The following is a 23177-nucleotide window of genomic DNA, read 5'->3' on the forward strand; positions in this document are numbered from 1 at the left end:
CGCGTTTTCGAAAACAGATCAGAGTGTATTTTTTATCATCCTTTCATGGCTACAATAATATATAAGAAATGTGTATGGTTAAATTACTAACAAAATATATACCACTAAATCTAATTTAAATGCCATCTCTCCAATAGACAATATTCCGAGTCCACGGTTTTAGATACATTTAACAATACACCTGCCACTTTAAAAACTCGCGATAGAATGGCACAAATATTTGGATAAATTAATTATGTAAGTATGTACCCACCTATAATTCACAAATCTGTACGTGTCATTGCTGGTCATCAAGGACAACGGAAGTAAACTAGATATCGCGAACCCGACAAAAAAAATTGCAGTCCTATTAAACCTTTTATGTTAATTAATAAATTTTGTTTCCAACCAGGGAGCTGATTTTTAATGGAAAGATATTTCAGTTATTACAAAGTTTAGGTAGCTATTTCTATATATACTTAATGATTTTCCTCAATTTGCCGCCCTTCGAGTAACTGCCACCCCCAAGCGACGCTCAATCTGCCTACCCTCACGGAACGTCACTGGGTGGATTGCTTGGCAAAGACATGAGACTCTACAAAGACTCCGCCAGGCTAATGCAGCAGCTCACAGATGTATAATATATAAAAGAGTCAGAAATACCGACAGATAAAGACAGTAAGACAGATTATACAAGTAAACTGGCTACTGAATAGCCGTCTTAACGGGTTGACCCCTTTACTCTTGACATTCTACGAGACACAAAACCTGTGTCAGTGGATTAGTGCGACCATCTGAGGTATTAAATCTTTGCGTTAATAATCAGATGCCTGAATCCTGAAATCCTGAAACATAAGCCTGTGCGGACGACATAAACGGACACGAATGACTCTTATACTAATGACTGTTGAGCTATTTGCATTCGATGAAACAGGTTGTAATAACTAGTATGTAGTTATAACGGCAACTCAGGTGTCCACCGCGAATATACCTGGCAAGTGTAGGGGTCCGCCAGTTAAAGCGACGAGAAATTATAGGTAGTATATACGCAAACCGCATCCCCTCCCATGTCGCCTTAAAAAACTATTTTTGGAATTGGTTCAAATAGGCAATACAATATTGACTGCTTAATCTACAAACCAGCCAACTGCACTTTTGATCAAAAATGAGATTTTGATGACATTTTGTTCTAAAGCATGTTTTCTATGCTCACACAAAATTTCAATCTCCTAAACTTATAAATACATGCATTATCGTTCTTCACACAAAACACCCAACTGCAGGTGCCAAATTTCCAATATCGTAAATGGAACAACTCCGCTCTTTATATAAATTTTCTTTATATATAAAAAGTGAATCTAAAATAGTGCAGCGTACCTATTTAAAAAAAATCCAAGTGAATTTTTGGAATTGTTAAATTCCGCTCGATAGTGAAATTATTATGTTGTTCTCCTTCCTGAACAATTTGCCCAAATGAAGTTAGCCGGGTGGACGTCATTTTACTCCCTACTTCAATTATAGTTTGTCAATTTATGGCTACGGCCTTATGTTGTAGCTTAACCACTGGGGAATGCCAAAAGAAATGGCGTATTTCAAAAAAACACAACCTTAATCTTAGGTCAATAATTATTATTATAAAGCAATTATTATTCGTAGGCTGTTTATCACACTTGAATGGTCAAAGACATAGCTTATAATAAGTATCTTAAGAATTATCTTCAAATGTGTTAATCTTGCCCATTTTTTGAATAATAAAATGCCTAATTCTTGTCAAATTTAAGATCGCAGAGATTATCAATATATTTTTTTATCGTAAATATTTCACTAGAATAATGTCAACATAAATTATACTAATTGTTTTATAAATGCGTTTAAAAATTAATAAATGTAAAAAATCTTAACACCACTGCACATGCATGTACTGAAATATGACTATATTCTAAAACATTAGAGCGAGAGGTTTAAAAGAATACTATTTTATGTAATAAAAATACTTTATGCAGTCATCATATGTTTAAAATAAATATAAACGATAATAGGGCTTCAAAATTATATAAATAGATTATCTACAACGTTTAAGGAATGTCCAGGATCATGCTTTGAAAATGCAATAAAAGCTCCATTTTGACCTACGCTGAGCATGTCCCCTTAAGCAGTACATATTATGTAGAATATCAACTGGATGTATGTTTGATGTCTGCTTCGAGCCAATATTGAATATCACCTTTGCTAGGAGATTTAAATAAATGTAGTCAAATTTAGTTAGTCAATTTCTATATAACTGAATATAAGAGTAATTTGTAAGGAAAACACACAAGACTGTTTAATATGCGATGTTAAAATTTAGACGTCATTTTTTTTAGGTCGCATTTTATTTTGAAAATAAAATAAATTCACTTATTTCTGTGATGTCTTTAAAATTACTGTAAGTGCAAAATGGTTTCTTTGCTTGTAATTAGGTTATTGGATATTCTATATACTGTTTTATTAGTAGTGAAAATCGCTGGTCAGTTTTTTATTGTAATTTTGATTTTATATTAAAATTTCTAATTAATAACAGTTTTTGATTAGATTTTTTTTGTCATAAATCTTACCAAACCTTAGAGTTGCCACTTCATAATGAATTCTATAAATATGTTTATTACATATACTATATATTTATTTATTTATTCCTACATATTATATTAATACAAGTGAATATCATTTCATCTAATTTTATGCGGGTAATCAGGCAAAGGGGCATATCACTGTAATAAAAGTGCAAAAAAAGTGCATAGTTATAAAGCTGGTATTTTTACAATATCCATTTTACGAAATCTGCAATACTTTAACAATAATTAATAATAAGAGAGATTCATTTTAAAATATATGCAATAGTAATGTAATATGTATCATAAAATGTTCTTCACCTAATTGTTTAATGAAAATATTTACTTGCACTTACCAAGTACAGAAAATTCATTCCAATGAATTTATTTTCCGGGTCGCCGTAGCGAAATCAGAACTCTCAAAGTCATACCAGATTACGCTGGACCGAAACCAAAAAGTCAACAAGACACCCCAACCCCTTGCTCTCCTTTCACATTTGTGGGACGGTGATTATTGGTCGACAACTAAGAATCTGAGTGCACAATTATATTTTATATTTTGTAATAGTTTAATTCTATTAAATCGATTGGTACGACCTCGTTACAGTGTTTGTGAGTGGTGATTGAAGTAAACACGAAGAGATACTTCACGTGGTTGAAACGTCTCTCTGTGATTGCAAAATACCTGTCTGTCTATATTATGTATATCTGTTTGTTCTATCATAACTCATAACCTGCAAAACAAATATTTGTTAAACTAACCCAGCTTATACTGCCCTGCTTAGTAAAAATACAGTGTTTTTAGTAATAGTGAAATGAGAACACTACTTTTAAACTACATTTTCTCTCATATTATGTAAAATTATTGAATTGTTTTGAAATAATCTCTTAATAGTGTATATTTTTTCATTTTACTGAAACCAAAACAACTGTGTTTTTACTTAGCAGGGCAGTATAATAGCTGATTGAAGTAATTACGAAGTGACGGTTTACGTAGTTGGGACACTTGTTTCGGATGCCGCCAGAGAGTGCGACACTTCGTACTCTTGTGGCACAGCCTCAAGAGTTACGTCACCATGGCAGGCCCTCCTTCACCTTGCAGCAGTGGTACAGAAGCAATCAACGCGCTATAGATCCGGCATAGCGTAAATTAGCGATGGACCGAGAGAAATGGCTTAAATTTGTACTTGCTCAATGCCCCAATGCCGGGGTGTGACAGGATGAATGAAAAAGATAGTGATGTCCATATATTGTCTAAATCTATCAAAAAATATGTACATAATACGTATATATGGAATTTCACATTATTTATGTTGATCTATTATTTCTAAAACCCGCCAAAAGCGTACATAATAAATATTGTAAAGCAATGTTTACAAACTTTGTAGGTACCTTACAGAAATATATAAATTAAATAGAGAGAAACGATAGTTTTTTTTATGTATGGTAAATAAATGTGGCTGGTCTTTTATTTTCTTGCGCTCATCCTGGTTAACAGATTTGTTTTTACTCTTACTGGCTTAATGGATTGTCTTGTTAGAATATCCGTCTGCTTGGAGAGCTTTTGAAACGTGAGACAATTCGACTTTTAAATGTGATGATTCGCGGTGCCACGTCATCAAACTTTTAAGCAGAATGATTACAAGATAATGTGAGTAGGTAATGATTGGTATAATTTAGTTTTCGGTAGACTCTGTCGTAAAATAATATTCGACTTTTCAATAACTTCTACGTCAAGAAATTATCTGATATTTATTTGATAATTATGTAGGTACCTGTATTTTAAGTAAGGAATTATTTATATAATTCTCTTTTTGAAAATCTAATGTTTTCTATTACTTACGTCCCTACATTGCAAATACCCACCCTCGTTGTCTCCTTTTCGAATCTTTCCAGCATACAGACTCCAATACCCAAAGCTTTCCGTCCCTCTTTTTCTTTGTCCGCGGCATTTCCGGTCATGCAGTTTTCACTGGTCACTGGTAGAAGGTGCAGTGGTGTAAATAAAAAGGAAAATTGAATCGTTATAAGAATATAATATCACAACTAATATCAGTATGATTCCTTTCATTTCGCTTTTGATTCCATTCTTTATCACTACTACATAAAATAATTATCTTTTACTCATAAAAAGGCGTTTTCTATAGTATTACGTTTAACTTAATATATTAAGAATAAACTCTTTATAACTGACTAATTATATTATATTGTTGAACAATAATATATTAAAGAATTTAAATTTTATATTTTGAAAATCAGTGTCAATAAAATTTTGGCGATAAAACTAACACCCCCTTATATGTAAAAAATGTTATTTTGATAAAGACTCATTTAAAGTTTTAAATCTTTCAAATATTCTCTGTAAATACATCAAAATTCTGCATATTATATAAATCAGTATAAATATTACTTTAAAAAAATGATTTCTTTTCGGCTAAAATTTTCATTTTTCTTTTAAACACAATGAAAATGGGGGTAGGGGGGTATTTTAATTTTATGGCAGTTTTTTATTATGATATTTAAAATTGATTTATTTGTTTATATAGCTTTTGATATCGTCACTTATATAAGTACATAATATGGAGAATAGTGCATGCTATTCATGCGGTATAAGTCACCATTACACCTGATTCTCCATTTCATATTTGAAATTAATAAATGTATGATCAAATTATGGTATTAATTTCTTGTTGCAATTTACATGCTGACAACTTTCTTCATATCGGAGACAACCGGTCCTGATTGGTTCATTACAATGCAGTTCCACCATGAACTGACAGTTAACAAAATAAAAGATATTAATATGTACTTGATAAAAATACATGATTACACAAATAACAAACATTTGAAATGGTGCTAACTTGTGCTTGCCCTATGCCCCAAGGCTGGGCCGTGACAGGTCGAAAGAAGTAGTTATAATATTTTATTTAGTACCTATACCGGTTTCTGCGGTATATGTCGTAATTCTTATAGATTTGGATTGATGTTGTAGAGGGACGAGAACCTCTTTGGAGTGAAGGTGTAGAATGATAAAGAAGACTTGTTGTAATAGTATATAAGCAGAAAACCACAACTTTATTGACGGGTTAATAAGTATAATAACAAGAGTGGAGTTAACAGTGCAGGTAACATACGGTGAGAAATGCTTCGTCGGAGATGTTACAATCGAGTGTCGCTCGGTGAGATTGACTCAGTTTGAGGTACAATGAGTGTACCGCTACTGATATACTGAGACTGAATTTGACATTCCATCAATCGTTCTTTGATTGTTATTAAAATGCATATTCAATAAATGCTACCAGTCATCGTTGCTGTAGGTCACCATTGAATAACCTGCTGCCATTGCACTACTGCGAGGTGTTTCGCTGATAAAACCTGAGGTAGTCGACCGTCATTGAAGTATGCCACACCTGTAAAATGTGCTGCCATATAGATAAATAGTTAACGAATAAAAATTTATTCAATCTTGGTGGTTCAACAAAAACTGTCAATGATAGTCTTTATAGAGTATTTTTGTAGTCATTTGAAACATCAAGTACTGTGACAAACAAAATGAATACTGATGACAATAAAAACGATCAATTCACGTGTAATGATTTTACTGGCATTTAATAAATTGAACATAATATATTCTCACTCGTATCATAATAATATGTATCGAACGCAACTGCCCCTCTGTATAGAAAAGATGAGAGAAGCGATTCACAATTGAATGCGTCCCTCATCCCCACAAACCACCCCCTATTTTCGTCTCCGAGTGCGATTTTCAAAGCCGATTTGTCTCTCGGTTTACTGGTGAGAAGAAAAGCGACGAGTCCTGTGGAAAACCTCCACCATTTTCGATTGCAACGTTTTCCCGTACTAAAGAGCATGTCCAAGATGTCATACTTATTTTCACAAAGCATTTTAAATAATACTTGCTCTCAGCAATTTGTGACATGTATTTTGTCCATTAGTATAAACACTGTATACCATTATTTTAAACATTGAATATGAAGATGCACGATTTTTTATTCAGGTAACTTTCATTAAATAAAACTTTAATAAAAATAATCTGAAAATCAATAGATAATTTGGTACTGTTCGGTTATCAGGAATACAGCGGAAAACACATTTTTAAAATAGCCGATAAACTGGATTATTTGTTAGGTTAACCTAACCAAACCTAACCTAACCTAACCTAACCTTACCCAACCTAACCTAACCCAAACTAACAAATAATCCAGTATATCGGGTATTTTCAAAATGTGTGTTCCGCTGTATTCCTGTAGGTCTATTCTATGCTTATCGACCGCTAAAGTGATAAAGTGAAAAATATTATCAAACTTAGGGTAGGTTTGTATCAAAATATTAGCACTTATTGTAACAATTACACGAAGCCGGTTTTTATTGTTGCAATAAGTGCTATATTTTAACAGCACCTATCTTGCTGCTGTTAAAATATCGCACTTATTGCAACAATAAAAACCGGCTTCGTGTAATTGTTACAATAAGTGCTAATATTTTGATACAAACCTACCCTAAGTTTGATACTATTTATCAATTTAGTGTTCGATAAGTATAGAATAGACCCACTGATAACCGAACAGTACCGATAATTTTTATAAAAGTTTTTGTACGTTAACTAAACATAAATTTAATTTAATATATTCAACGAATAATTTACCAGATTTGACAATGTATCATTATTTATTGAACACACATCATTTCAAAAGCAAACTCAAATATATATCCACCAGAAAACATTTTTGAAATAATATTAAATTTAATCAATTAGAATTTAAATTCATTTTCCACCGAGTACCCTTGGTCAATAATATAAACTTTCTAAATGAGCTTAAATCAAATAATAAAAGTAGTACAATGTTTGATAGATATAAATATTAATTATCATGCCATTATAGCGCAAATGTGGTTTTTCGTTTATTTTATATTACTTTAACATTTATTGTTTTTTAACTGATGTCAGAATTCCATTAAAATAAATCTAAAATAAAGTATTTACTAATTCTACCATAGATTTACAATAAAGACGCACACACAATCAATAAAATCGTAAATATATTTTGATCATCAGAAAGTGAAAATGATTTTTTTAATAAATATACGAGTTTGACAAACAGCAATATCACCCACCAAGCAAAACACATGTGTTCCGTGAGTTTATGGATTGCAATAGTGAATAAAAACATCAATTTAATTTAACAAAAAACAATAATTTATAAATAAATATAGCTATAAATACCTTTTAAAATATTGATATTTCATGGCAAAAGTATCTAAGTATACTGATTCATAATATTCTGTTGATATTGAAAAATATGTATATATTATTATGTTCCTATGCTAGAACTGCTGATTTTTATAAATACTTTGAATTTCATGATCGGATTTTTTTTTTAATATTCGTGTATTTTTTTAGCTGCGCAAGTATTGTAAGACATCTGATATGTCAGTCCGCATAGTTTGTTTCCTTTTTTTTTAATTAACTGATTATTGATAATATATTTAAAAAAAAAATGAAAATACAAAGTAGCGTCTGAACTAAAAATATTTGCGTCTCAGCAGCACAGAGATTTTACGCTCAACTATATAGGTTTAAAGTAATGAAACATTGAAAAATTAAACGCGTCTGCTTTCTTAATACTGAAAAGACCGTTTTTTTAAATCGGTATTTCGATATTGTCGAAACTTAAATTCCGGTTTTAAAATACCGGTATTTCAATCCCTAAGTGAGCCAAAGGCTTTTTTATAAATATATACAACAAAAGTATGCTAGACACCGGGTGACTGTCGGCCACATCGGACACCACAGATTGCATAGTGAACGAAGGATTTTATGGTGAACAATATATATGATAAAAATAATCCACAACGTTTCGAGTCGAAATTCTCATCAGACGGTTTCGAGCACCAACGACATCTGTCACGACCTGACCCATTTCACAATATATTACTGAGGTTTTTTTCAAAGTTATGTATCTCTCTATAACTTTTATTTTTATTATTCATCCGAATCACTTAGGAACGTCTCGTCAATAAAATATCCGATCGAGTTTTTTTTTCCACAAATTCCAATTCATTTTACAAACACGTGTGCGTGAAATTTAATATTAACGACATACGTAGTCAAGAGTAAAGAGAGAAAAATGTCATATTTTTTATCACCACATATTTTATGAGATTTTTCGTCGTACTTGACACTTTTACGAACTTTCCGCAAACTATTCAACTCACTCGTGGAAAGTTTTTCCGTTGAATTTTCCCTGTGAGTAATTACTTGAGAATATTTTCCTAGTAGAGCGCGTTTTTATAAATTGCCACAAGTTCTTAGTTGAGAGAGAATAGATTTTTCAATGACCACATAAAGTTGGCTACATTCTGCATTATTAATGTGTCGTGCACACATTATGCTACGGAAGAATAAATAATTTATATATCGACATAATGAAGTCTTTAATCAACTAAAAGTGTTGCTAGGATATCGGATAGTGTTATAATTAAGGTACCGAAGATTTATCTGAGAATCTGTGATGGCAATTTTAGTTTATATCTATATGACGGCATGTTGAAAGGATTTGACAAGCGGCTTTTGAGCGAGGATACTCAAAACTTCCAGTTTCGGCAGGATTATTACGAGAAATACCTTCTGAATTCTAAACTACGGTATATTATCTTTGTTCATAATACCAGCCAGAAATGCAAACGGCAATCATTGTTGACACCATACTAGTGCTTAAAGTTTGAAGATTGAAGATGATTTATTTATTGAAAATTAAAATTACTATAAAAGTAAAAATCAATACTTATATGTATCTATATTGTGTTAAAACTTTTAATTTACATTCAAACGATACAAATAATAATGTGAACTTAATGGGCTATTCAAAGATCTAGCAGCAAAAGTGGGAAGCCTCACGAAGGCAATTTTTTGTGTTAAAAAATTTTTCGCGTCTTATTGAGGACGTAAATATCTCTCCACATAGTTTTTTATGTCCGTATAGTTTAACTTTTTACTATATATTTATTAATTATAATCATTTACATTTCATTACACCTACAATGGACGCGCGGCTTAAGCGTCGGCCCAGGTTTGAATCCTGGTTCTGGCAAGTACACATACTGTTTTTCAATTTGTGTATAGACCTAATAGGTTGATCAAGTTTCTAACATCCATTTCTCGTGAAAACAAAATCTGTTAATAAAAATCTTCACTCTGTGGAGGCCCATATGATCTTAAAAATCGGACATGGTCAAAAAATATTTTATTTTTATTAATTCACCGTGTTTCTCTCTCCCATAGACATTTTCTATTAGAAAGTCTCTATAAATAGTGTTGAAGCACACTTGAGTGCGTGGTGATCTCAGTCCTGGGTATCTGCTCCTAGACGTCAAAAACTCATAGAACGAGTATAGTGCTGGGTCTTTTTATTATCTGTTCCCTTAACATCCAGACTTTAACTTCGTAGTTCAGTGCGGGGCGGGGTTGACGTAGCACCCGATCGCCCTCCGTGGATATAAAGCACACTTGAGTGCGTGGTGATCTCAGTCTTGGGTATCTGCTCCTAGACGTCAAAAACTCATAGAACGAGTATAATAGTGCTAAGTCTTTTTATTATCTGTTCCCTTAACATCCAGACTTTAACTTCGTAGATCAGTGCGGGGCGGGGTTGACGTAGCACCCGATCGCCCTCCATGGGTATCCATAACTATATTTGGAATGCAGAATAGATTTTTCAATAATTCAAAAGTACTGTTTGATCTTAATCTTATGGTCTGGACCCCAATCTTAATAATACAATAGCATTTGTTAATTTTTTAATGTGAATTTTCGGTTATCTAAATTTCATTTTGCGTTATTATACAGAATGCATAATACATCTTGACCCTTTCTAAAGTTTCCAGTGTGCAAATAATTGGTAGCAATATTACATTTACCACCAATGGATGCGTATGGCGTTTTTTTTGCATCCGATTTATTTTTAATCTCGTCTTATCTGTCGTCGACGTACCCTTGTGCGGACAACGCAAGGGTGTCGACTCGTTTCGACAAGTTCGCTGAACAACAAAATCTCGGGTTCAAAAGATTTATCTAAATTTTCTGTCTTTACGTGACTATAAATAAATTGCTTTGTCCCTTAAAACGTTGATAAGTTCTGCGAGTCACCGCAAAATCCAAAATAGAAAGGTCGAGCCACAATCAATTATTTATTTCGCTAAGCCGAGAAGCATGATACAAACAGATCTTTGTAAAATATTGTCGTTGTAGATTTTTGTTAAATTATTATTTATGCCCTCTGGCATTGTTCTATTGTTTTGAATGAGTAATAAATTTCATTACAGTCTGTTTTATTTAACAATATGAAAATAATTTAATTAAATATTTTTACTTAGGCACTTATTTCGTTTTCCCAAATCTCTTTTGCATATTGAATTGACCTGAGCTTTTGATACTATAGTAGATGTTGTAATCCAAATGTAAACTTTAAATTTCACATAATAACATGGTATCAATCAAATGTTTTTTTTTGTATTCGTTATAATTTAAATAATATTTTATATAATGTATACCGCCATTCTGCGCACACAAAATTTTCACTGTTTAGTTTTAATAATGTTTTTCGCATTAATGATAACGCTATTCAATTTGACTAAATTTATTTATCGTGAATACGATATGATAGCCATTTGAACATACTATCATTACGTCAAATTTCTTTTTTGGGTTACGATCTCAAATAGAATATTACTCACTTACTTTTATGAAATTCACTTTCGTTTTTAATAAAATTGTGAATTTTAGTAAAATTTAAGTAAAAGTGTACCTAATTTTATTAAAACTTATAATATATCATACATATAACTTTAAAAATCTTAAGAAATTTAGATTAAGAAAAATTAAAAAAATCATAGAAAATATCGTGGAATAATTATTAGATTAAGGTGACTCAAATAAACAAAAATTTAAGTGGAAAACGATTTATATTTTACGGTTACATGTTACATGTAAGTTGTACGTATGCAGTTCATCGTGGGACACTTATTTGTGCGCCGCAGTACGTGAAACATGAGTTCGTATAACATTTTATCAAATGACGAGTTCTTCGTTGAACATTTCACCATGGAATACATTTGTATTTATCTTAGAAAATGCGGCAATAACTTGCAAATAGTACTGTTTCAATTAGATTAACCCTAACCTAACCTAACCTAACCTAGTAAAGACAGCTCCACATGTTGTAGCATACGTATAAATATACTCCACGGTGAAATGTTCAATGAAGAACTCGTCATTTGATGAAATGTTACACGAACTCATGTTTCACGTACTGCGGCGCACGAATAAGTGTCCTGCGGTGAACTGTTGACGTACAAATTTCCGGATACGATATTTTAGAGATAGCGTACAGTTTGCAATATTCAATAATGTAGATTAATTTAAGTATCCAAGCATTAATGTTAGACGTCTCCAGTGGAATGTTAGATCCAACTGCCCTTTACCCGTGACCTCAGGCGGACGGCAAGTGACGATATCCTATCGACACTTGCTCTCACATATTGATAGATTTCTTCTTTATCGAAAGCCGTTGTGGCGGATGTGTTCCTTTCTCAGAAATGGCTCACTGGTAGAACATTTTTAAAAGCGAATCAAACATGTACAGACTAAATAAAATAAATAACATTAATCTTAGCTTAATTGCTGCTAGTTCTGGTTATAAGACCATCAGAAGCCAGTTCTATCTCATCTCTGAAGAGAGGGATAATTTAATGAATGTTGACATAAACCTCCAGTGGAGTGGGCGAGATTGTAGATCATCAATTATTATTGACAATACCTACCCTGCCCTGCTAAGTAAAAAGACAGTGTTTTTGATTTTAGTGAAATGAGATTTTGATAGTGAATTATTAAATTATTTTGACATTAGCTCTAAATAAACAGTGTATATTTAAAGATTTTATCAAAAGAATCCAATAATTTTGTATAATATTAGAGAAAGAGTAATTTAAAACTTGGGTTCCCATTTCCCTAAAACCAAAAACACTGTATTTTTCTTTTGAAGGACAGTTCTCATCTCATTGGATGAAACCGTTATTGATTATTTAATCATGTGGATTAAATATTATATTGTATGATGTGTTATTCTTATTAATAATTGTATTATTTTGTATGTTTTCAGGTACTACTCATTAACCCGTTAATGTCGATCACGAACACCCGCTTATCACCACTGATATCAGGTATCTAATTACAAGTATTTCTAATATTAAATTAATTTCACTTGTAGTAGTCCCAGAAGTACCCGACCTAACAAATAAAACACAAAACATTTGGGATAAAATATTTTTATTTCTCTACGTAATCTTCTTTAAGGTTGATTTTTCCCAGCGATGTTCAATAGCTTTGATATCCTGTTTATAGTGAGAATCGTCGAGCTCCTCAAAATAGCCATCAACTGCAGACTCCACCTCTTCATTGTTGGCAAATCTTTTACCACCGAGCCATTTTTTCAAGTTTGGAAACAGAAAATAATCCGAGGGGGCTAAATCTAGCAAATAGGGTGCGTAAGGAAGCAATTCGAACTTAAACTCATTGATTTTGGCCATCGCGATAACGTATGTGTGAGCTGATGAATTGTCATGATGAAATTAAACTTTCTTTTTCGCCAAATGCGGTTGTTTTTTCTTGATTTCATCACTCAAATGCTGCAATAAGTTTGCATAATACACGCTGTTGATTGATTTTCTTTTTTGAACATAATTAATAAAAATTACCCCACGCGCATCCAAAAAAACTGACGCCATGACCTTGCCTGCAGATGAAATTGTCTTCGCCTTCTTTGGAGCCGATTCTCCCATTTCAGTCGATTGTTTTGACTGTTCCTTCGTCTCAGGTGTAAATTGATGGACCCATGTTTTATCTATGGTTATGAATAGATGCAAAAACTCTGCTTTATTGCTGTGAAACTTCGCCAAACACTCGATTGAAACATCCTCACGATGCTGTTTTTGTTCCATTGTGAGTAATCGCGGCACCCACCTTGCGCACAGCTTTTTCATGTCCAAATTTTCAGTCAATATGTAATGTACAGCACTTTTTCAAATGCCTACCATGTCTGCTAGCTCGCGCAATTTCAGTTGACGTTTATCCAATACCATTTTGTGGATTTTCGTCACCATTTCTGGCGTGGTCACCTCATTTGGTCGACCACTGCGATGTTCGTCTTAGCAGCTCGTCCGAGCTCGTTTTAACTCAGCCACCCAATATTTTACTATTGTAAACAAAGGAGCAGATACCCCCAAAGTAGAATCTAGCACCGCTTTGATATTGGTTGGACTGAAGCTTTTCAAATGAAAGTATTGTATCACATAACTATGACCATTTTTTCCATGTTTATAAATTCACTGAGAGCGTTCACTGTTGATGGCTGACAAATAATTACTGAACAACGTAGCGTCATCAAACTTCAAACTTAGACTTTATAATGTTGGTACTTTCTATCATGGTCATTATTTTTAAACAACAACTGCTATCTATAATTCAGGTCGGGTACTTCTGGGACTACCCAGTAGATACTATACCTATGTTATACCTACTATACATATATTGTTATTTAATTTAACCACGGTTTTTAGCCAATTTTCCGCATAGCCAGATAATTAAAATTTGGTGTACTTAACTATATTTGCTAATGCAGCTACATTATGTTTTATTAAAATTTCAACTCAGCTTAATGCAGTAAACGTACCTACTACCCATGCAACATTCTTCTAAAAATAAATCATTTTTGGTAATGAAGCTATCAATCTGACATCATCACAAACCAATACATTCTGAATTTAATATGCCTACTGATACGGTTTGGAATGAAGTCTGAACCGATCTCGTGCTTTGATCAGGAGGCTTGAGTAGGGCGAGTTCCAATAATCAATAAGTTGTTGACAAGGATGTTAGCGTGATATAGTTTATCGTTGAAATAAAATTGATTAGGTATTGACAGGTTTAAAATTTATTTATTTATGTACATGTAGTGAACTTTTCAAATTATAAATTGAACACAATCACAATATAACATGAAAAACAAAATCAATATTTGTACAAAAGTACTTTAAAATAAGCCGAATGTGCTAAGTAGACCCTATTTTAAGAATTTATAAAACAACGTCTACCCAAACTTATCTCACGTATGTGGAATATATGAATATCGTGGTATTAGATCGACCATTGAGTGATGTTGTGTTTTTAGAATGTATTCGCCAACGTTAATATAAATACTAGAGCAGGTAAACAATATCCGCTTTGTCGGAAATCAGCAGTCTCGCTCTAGACAGGCTCTTTATACGATTCTCAAAGCATACAACTTACATACAAAAATATTTCCGATTATTTGATTGCCCAATGCTGACTCTAGCTCGTTTTCGGGGATCATCAAAAAGACATGATATGAATTGTATGTATTTTATGTGTATTTTAATCTTAATTGAACTTATTCTGATGTCGTTATCTTTTACATCGATTCAAAAAGCAAAACTTTTACTTAAACTTTTAATTTGATTTTGATATAACCAGTATTTTAAAAACTTGTTTTATATATTTTTTTAAACTAACTCATTTTCAGAACAAATAAAACTCGTTACAAAAAGTCTGTAAATAACATTCAGATAAAATTTATCTTTTAATAAATTTAAAAAATATTCACTACTGTAATACGATATTACAATTTAAAACAAAACTAAATCAAATTCTACATGCTTTTTCCCATGCCGAGATCTTCATTTTGACTAAAGTGACTTCTTTATGATAAAGTGAAGCCCAAAAAATATGCCACAGCTGTTACATAAATAAGATTTGGGTAGTCGTATTTATTTTTTTTAATTTGTATTATTGCCAGACACGAATAATAATATGAAAATGGGAAAAACTAATTTTCCCACGATAAAAGACGAAGCCTCTATAAAACACATCTCGCAATGATATTTTACTAAGCATACTTTTCATTTTCACAGAGGTCGCGCGACTTTTTTTTCGATTTCACGTTTTTTTTGTTTTTGTAGAAAAGAATGGAGAAGGAGATTCAAAATGTAGCATTTAGATAGCACATCAGACACGGAATAAGCGAAGAGACGTTCAGATAAGGCTAGTTTGCAACCAAAAAAGTTACTCGAACCAGTCGATGCTTCCAGTTCTTTTAAGGGTTTTAAGTCATTAAATTATTTAATAAAGCATTGCTTTAATTTTTTACGTTAATTTTTAACTCGCGTAAAAATAAGGGTTACATTAAAAAATAATTTAAACTATGTTATTCTCATATTTTATATTTACACTTACTTTTAAAAATGGAGTTTAGTAACCCTTCGGATATTAATTCCCCCGTATTAAAATAAAAATACATTTTTCTTGACACGACAAACAGTAGATACAAAAATTATTTTAAATAACTTAATTTTCTGTCGGAGATTTTAATATTTTTAATAGTACCTAATTAATTTTTCTCCATTTATCTATCTCTAAAATCTCTAAATCTATTTTTCTGTGGCAAATATTTTTAAAAGTTTTTATTTTGTCAATTTCATTTTATAACATTTATTTCTTCAAATATTTTTCGAATCCATTGTTTTTGTGTTTCGAAGAAATGATGATTTTTTTATCGGTAAAATAGGTTTTTTACGCGAGTGGTAATTGTCCTGGGGGATTTTATACAGAGGGTTATTTTAAAGGGGGTAATTGTCCTAGGCCCGAATTTAACACATATTCAATCTGACTTTTTCAATACCAGTCCTTTGTTTATATTATTTGTCAGCAGATTTCTTTTACATTGGTTTCCATTCCGACATCTCGTAAAAAATAAAAATATCAATACATATTGGATATCGTCACATACCATTTTTATCTGGTGATTTTCTGCTGTTTTTATTATATGTCTTTGTGTCATAGCTATGAATCGATGACATCCAGCTTACATGAGGAACTATCATTAAATTTGGTGAATAGTGAACATGGTTGAAAAATATATCGTGAGCCTCAACTACATATTACGCTGTATACCCACATATCTACGTGATGTATAAATAATTGTGTTTGTTTTGTGTGAATATGGAGAAAATAAAACCACTGACTATATCATTAAGGCCCGTTTCAGACAGGACACCGGTGTCGCGCTCGATATAATATAGAAGGCCTTTGTTTTCGAATAAACGGGCATTTGTATTATGTTTATGAATGCCCCAGAGCTAATGAATCAACGCATAATTTTGCGTTATAAATTAGAACATAGAAATAAAAAAGAGTGTATCGGCGGCTTGAGAATGTAGCGGCCAACGAAAAAGTGTACCGGACACGTGTTGACTCATTAGCTTTGGGGCGTTCATAAACATAATACAATGGACCCTTTATTCGAATACAAAGGCCTCCTTATTATATACGAGTGCGACACCGGTGTCCCGTCTGAAACGGGCCTAAGATACGTGGCATGCAATGACTCAATGGACTGATCATTCGCTCAGCCCGTCGAGTCATTACTCTAGTTAAATTAAACACAAATTGCACGAAACTTAATCCTTTGACTTAAAGAAGCAAACTTTATGCCACTATTATACAAGTGAACCAAGTATTTTATGATTGACTGTGAAACATTTTTATCTGAGCGATAAACTTTACTTGATTCAGATTACTTCCAAATTTGAATGTAGTTTATACAGTTCTCTTGCTTTAGGAGGAGTAGGATCAAATCCATTGGCGTGCATAGTAATCGCAGATTTACCCTCAGATCTTTCGGTTTTAAAATAAATTCCAAATATAAATGTAATAATAATATTATCCAATTCTTGAACAACAGTGTTGTTCGGTTACAATATTGTAGTAGGCGTAGTCTGAAATTACTCGAATTTCATAACGACACGGGGTCATAAATAATAATACACATTTTGTTATTTTTGGCATTTATGATACGTAAATATTATGTAATATTGTTGAACTATTCTCATCATTGAATATCAGTTATAGAAATGTAGATTTGTTGTCGTGATAACACAGCGTAAAAGAAATTAATTATTTGAAAATCATGTTATTTTTTTTACTCTGGAGAAAAATCAATTGTTTATTTTTAGTTCGATCCTAATAAGATGGTTCTATTATCAGATTTTGGTTTTTACGATAAATATGTTTTGACCACTTGCACAACTTATAAGGCTCATACTTGGGTTCAAACACATATTGAAAAACAACATGGGATTTTTTCCAGACCCGGAATTCAAACCCGGGATCCACGACACCAGATTTACTTACGTAATTATTATCGTTATTTATGGGTAAATTGAATTAATCTATTAATTGACCTAAAATACTGGTAAATAAATGAAATACAAATTACTATGCATAATGAAAAAGGGGAAAAAAATATAATGAACATTTAAAATTGTAAATTATAAGTTAAATACTGAAAAATCACATGAATAGTATAATTTATGAGAGCTTGAATGGAAGTATTGAACATGATAATATATGATATTTTTTATAATAGCTTAATATCAAAGAATCCACTTTAATTTAATTAAATATAGAAATGTTCAGCGTGGTCAATACTTTCTCAGTAAGTAACTGTTTAATTATTTCGCATAACCTTTTTAAAAATTCACATGTGGCTTTTCTTTTTAATCAATATGTACATTTGAAATTACACCATGGTTCCAATGGGTAGAGCGAATTGTTAATAACTAATTCTCATAAAATATTGTGAAGGTGTGTGTATCCACGGTATATAGAGGTTCATGTTATATTCCATCTTGGAACAAAAATGGTGATTTACCTTTTTTATTAGATGCTGTAGCGCTCAAAGTGTTACACCTTTTACTTAAAGTGGTATATCAATATCTTACTAGTCTTATTACAGGCTACTTATAAATTATTAAATACTAATTTCACCCGACGCCCTTGAATACGGAACTCAGTACGAACCACAAAGGTTTGCCATTTCCCAGCCATTAGAGCGGGACGCAGCATAACCGAAACTCTCACTTCGCGAAAGAAAGCCAGGTCTGAATTATCTAATGAGCATTTTACGTTTGATAACTAAATTGATGCGATTCCACTTCTTTGTTTGAGAAGTTTCGCAAACGTGAATCATTTTAGCCTAACGAGGGAGACAGAGAATGAGTATGCTCACAAAGCTAATGGTTGAGGGCGGATTTATTCCAGTATAACTTTTAGACGTTTTCGATAGACCGCTTTTGTGAGAGGGAACAGTTTTTTTTTGAAAATGACTCTTTGAATCGGTCTTTTTGAGAATTCTCTTTATTTGAATATTATGTTACTTATATTAATGTTTCTATGTCTACCTTTTGTTTTATATCAAAAACTATGTCTTATCAAAACATAGGTACTTACTATTAATTAAAATAAAATACATTATACCAAAATGAAAAAATTATCTGTTATAATATCAGAATATATACATTATTATAAGGACTCCATGCATATAATGTTATGAAACAGATTATGAAAATAGTAATTAACATGGCAACTCAGCTTTCAACGATTAGACATATTGTCGTTTTTGAAATTATGTTTAATTAAATTATTAATTTCTTTTTTATTGCTTTTGCTTAGAGAATTGGTAGATCGAACAATGTAATCTTCAAATTGTTAAAAACCAGTATTTTTTCAATGTTTTGTCGTCAGAATAATAAACGTGATATTAAATTTGCTTCATTGAGTGATGTCATTACAACCCACATTTTGATATATTTAATAATTCGTCAATCAGCCCTCGTAGTGTTATGTAGGGATCTTCGGGTTCGATTCCTAGTGAGGTTGCACTACGTTTATGTGATTGTATCAAAACCTGGATATTTCTGTGTCTATTTCAGTATTACTGCACAATTAATTGTCATTTGGCATCGTGACCTTATAATATTGTACTTAAATGTATATTATATAATATGCAACCCAATTATTTAAATGGATTCTATGAATCCAAATTGAGTTACTATTGAACATGGAATATTGATATTATTACTATCATCAGTCAATGTCGACCAACCCTCGTGGTACAGTGTGTAAGATGCTAGACTCCAGTGGCGAAGGGTGGAGGTAGGCTGTTAAGATCCGCCATAAACAGTGCACATTAAACTTTTTCACACATACATATTTGTTTTCATTGAAATAAGACTACAATTTACAGATAGTGTTGGTTAGTTTTTAAAATTCAATTAAACCATTAGAAACCAAGCCATAATAGATAATAGTCAAAAAATACATGTCTATTTCTAAAATATCTAAAAGTATGCAATTAAATCATACATAACTTTGAATATTTTGTAAATAGAATAATATTTTTTATTTATTATAGTTTGGTTTAGTCAGGGCTTAATGAATTAAAAAAATTAACCAACAATATGTGTAATATGTATATTTAATCCAACGAAAACGAATAACTATGAATGAAAAAGTGTGCACAATTTTGTCGCATTGCCCAAATTAGACCAAATCTATTATGGTTTCGTTTAGGCATGGTTTAATTGATTTTTAAAAACTAACTAACACCATCTGTAAATTGTAGTCTTAGTTCAATAAAAACAAATACATATGACTAAAAAAGTTTAGTGTGCACTATTTATAGCGAATCTTAACAGCCTACCTCCACCCTTCGCCACTGCTAGACTCTCAGCTAAGTTCGCCGGGTTTGATTCCCGGTGATATATTTATGTGATCGTTTTACTTCTAATATGTCAATTCTAATGTTACACTACATAACTGTCGTTGAGCTTCATAATCTGTTATAGAGTTAAAATTAATATGAATGTATATATATAGCTTCTTTCACTCTCTTTTTAGTTACTAATTATTTGTTGCCACATTATATTAACATCGATGCAGCGAGTTTAGGGCGGCTCTGTTGTCGTTTTATGACTCTTGGTTAGCAAAATATGACAGTATTATTTTGTTCACTGATTGTCCATTCATCGAGCTGTTGTGTACACTGATAAGGCATCACACCTATCAAATTTACAATACCATTTGATTATTGCATCATACAAACTTTAAGCTTTTGAAGTAAACAATATAATATAAATATGTATCTACCTACTTGACTGTGTCAATCTAAGAAATGTTCAGAAAACACACAACATTTGGTTCCTTATCTAAAAACAGTAAATTAACGAGATAACGTTTTAAACCAAAGCACACGTGCAGTAATGAAATATGAAATATGTGTTTATATAACAACATCTTATAGTCAAGTAATATCTTATCTATATTGATTTAAACACGTGCATATTCTTATATCGACTTCCACCTTCTTTTAAACTTTGACCTCAGCCAAGAAATGCACTTAAATGTTCATTATCAATATTATTTACAAGCGCATGCAATGTGTTATCTACATTGATTGCACTCGTAAGCACCTTTTTGGGTTAGATATTATCTGCATTCTACACCCTGTTTAGACTTTGGATCGAGCCAAAGACTCATAAATCAGTTATCACTGTTATTTCTCGTTGATGTAAACAGACGTCATAATGAACACCTGCAGATGAAATGGACTTTGTTCAAGTCAAAAAACGCATTAAAGTGAATCGTATATAATCCTAGGAAATCTTATTCCTGTTGTCTTTTGTTTCCAACCATTGTACAGTACGTAACCTCTGTCTTCCAAACATTTTTGTACTGAAATTACGCCTGAATTATATAGTAACGTTTTACTTTACGTAAAACCCTATTACTTTTCCGTGTTCACAATCAATTATAAACCTCCACCGCTCAAGCATCCTAGAAGATAAATCTCCTGACAAAATACCTTCGAAGACGTACCGTCTATAACGTACAACTGTGAAGAATTACATCAAGGATTTTCACAGAGTATCCCAATTCTGGTAAGAAACTTAAGGAACGTTAACACCACCAAACCATACAGGATACCTGCCAGCCCAGATCACCTGCTTCCTTAAAGTACTCATCACTAGAACATTACAGAGCGATACATTTAACTCATTACCATAATTTCACCAGAGTCACTCACTCAACGTATCAAGTTCATGCTCTGGACCAATCCACATATTTGAAAAAACAAAATATAAATTTTCCAGATAAGGTTCGAACCCGTGATCCACAACTTCAGGAATAATATACTCTACCACTCGTTAAGTCCTAACAAAAAAATGACTCGTTAAATAATTCAAAAAAACATGCAAAAGCCTACTAATGATTATTAATCTTTATAAAGTCGGGATTTCACTTAAACATTTATTAATTTCTAAAGCTATAAAGCTGATTTAGATAAATAAAGCTTGTTTTATTACTTGGTAAAGCTCAATACAAAGAATAACAAATTTTCTAAGCCAAACTATAAAAGAGATGAGAAAAAAAATATATTTGAGATGCTGTGTGTTAAACGAATACAAGTACACCAATAACCAAAATGAGTCAATCGACATCAAAATAGAAAACTGTATATTCTATATTTGAAATAATCCATTATTAGTTTTCTGAGAACTAATTAATATTGACATATTTTCGTTTTTTTTAGTGTTTGAAGTCAGGCAAATACATTCAAATTATAATATAATATGTTGCTATAATAATAATAACCACATTTTATGTACAGAGTTCCATGAATTAATGTAACCTAATCTTACGAATAAATATTGTTTTTCGTAGAAGCCACTACATTTTTTAAATCCTGTTTTACGTTGTGATGTAAAAATTGCTGCTAATTTAATTTTTAACGTAGAATACCTTTATTGTAGCCACCTTAAAGAATAGTAGCACAGTAGTAGTACGAGGTGTCATAACTGTCATACAATACCTAGGTTACAAACGATATACAATTTGAACATACATAACTTGAAAACACCTCAGATATATCCATACCCACTAGAAAAAAATATTTTTGAAAAAAATACGATGCTCGACGGGATGCATTATCATTTTTTTTTTCAAATATAATTTTTTCTAGTGGGTATAATATCTCAGGTGTTTTCAAGTTGTGTATGTTCAATATATCGATGGTGCAGATCACAAACCATCTATGTCAATTTTTTTGATTTTGACTTTATGGTATCAAAAAATCAACAAAAATTTAACGGATCTGTTGAACTTTACCTCCTATGTCAAAGAGAAATATAGCCCAGTTTATTGATCTTTTAATTAAAACTCCTATGTCATGTTCATCGCATTATGCTGCACAAACCTCCTACACGACGTGAGTTAGGAGTTTTGTGAATACATGTTACCACAGCGATGTGAAGTTGCTGCACATTGCTTCTATATCAGTTCATTGTATGAAGCTATCAGTGAAGTTTTACAAGCAAAACTGTATACAAAAAGATTTATTAGAGATAAATAGGTTTTAGGTCTACGTTTTTCATAATATAAACACAAATAATGAGTTCCTGAAGTAGAAAGATCATGCGATTAGCATTGTAAGCAAATAAAAATCAAGAATTTTCGGTATGTATAAACTTATACTTTCAGATTCTGTTCAAGATATTGAAAATATTCTATCAAGTGAGATAATAGGAAGGCATATCAATGATGTAAAGAGAAACAAAAGCAAAGTGCATGGAAACGAAATATATCTGCAAATAATAGAGTGAAAGAACAGAAATATCCGG

At 31.8% G+C, this 23177-nt stretch overlaps 1 protein-coding gene across 3 annotated transcripts in view; it reads left to right on the forward strand.

The window, feature by feature from the left end:
• Nucleotides 1-23177, forward strand: part of cmpy (crimpy) — a 513475-nt gene that overhangs the window by 411289 nt on the left and 79009 nt on the right. The window contains exon 4 of one of the 3 annotated variants that reach the window (XM_085945190.1): nt 12746-12806. The exons of the other annotated variants lie outside the window; for them this stretch is intronic. The gene's annotated coding sequence lies outside the window, so the exon portion shown is untranslated. The remainder of the gene's footprint in view (nt 1-12745; nt 12807-23177) is intronic. 3 annotated transcript variants of the gene reach the window in all.

The sequence above is a fragment of the Rhyacophila brunnea genome, unplaced genomic scaffold (genome assembly GCF_057557595.1).
Source record: "Rhyacophila brunnea isolate RB1 unplaced genomic scaffold, BYU_Rbru_1.0 scaffold_18, whole genome shotgun sequence".
Classification (NCBI taxonomy): domain Eukaryota; kingdom Metazoa; phylum Arthropoda; class Insecta; order Trichoptera; family Rhyacophilidae; genus Rhyacophila; species Rhyacophila brunnea.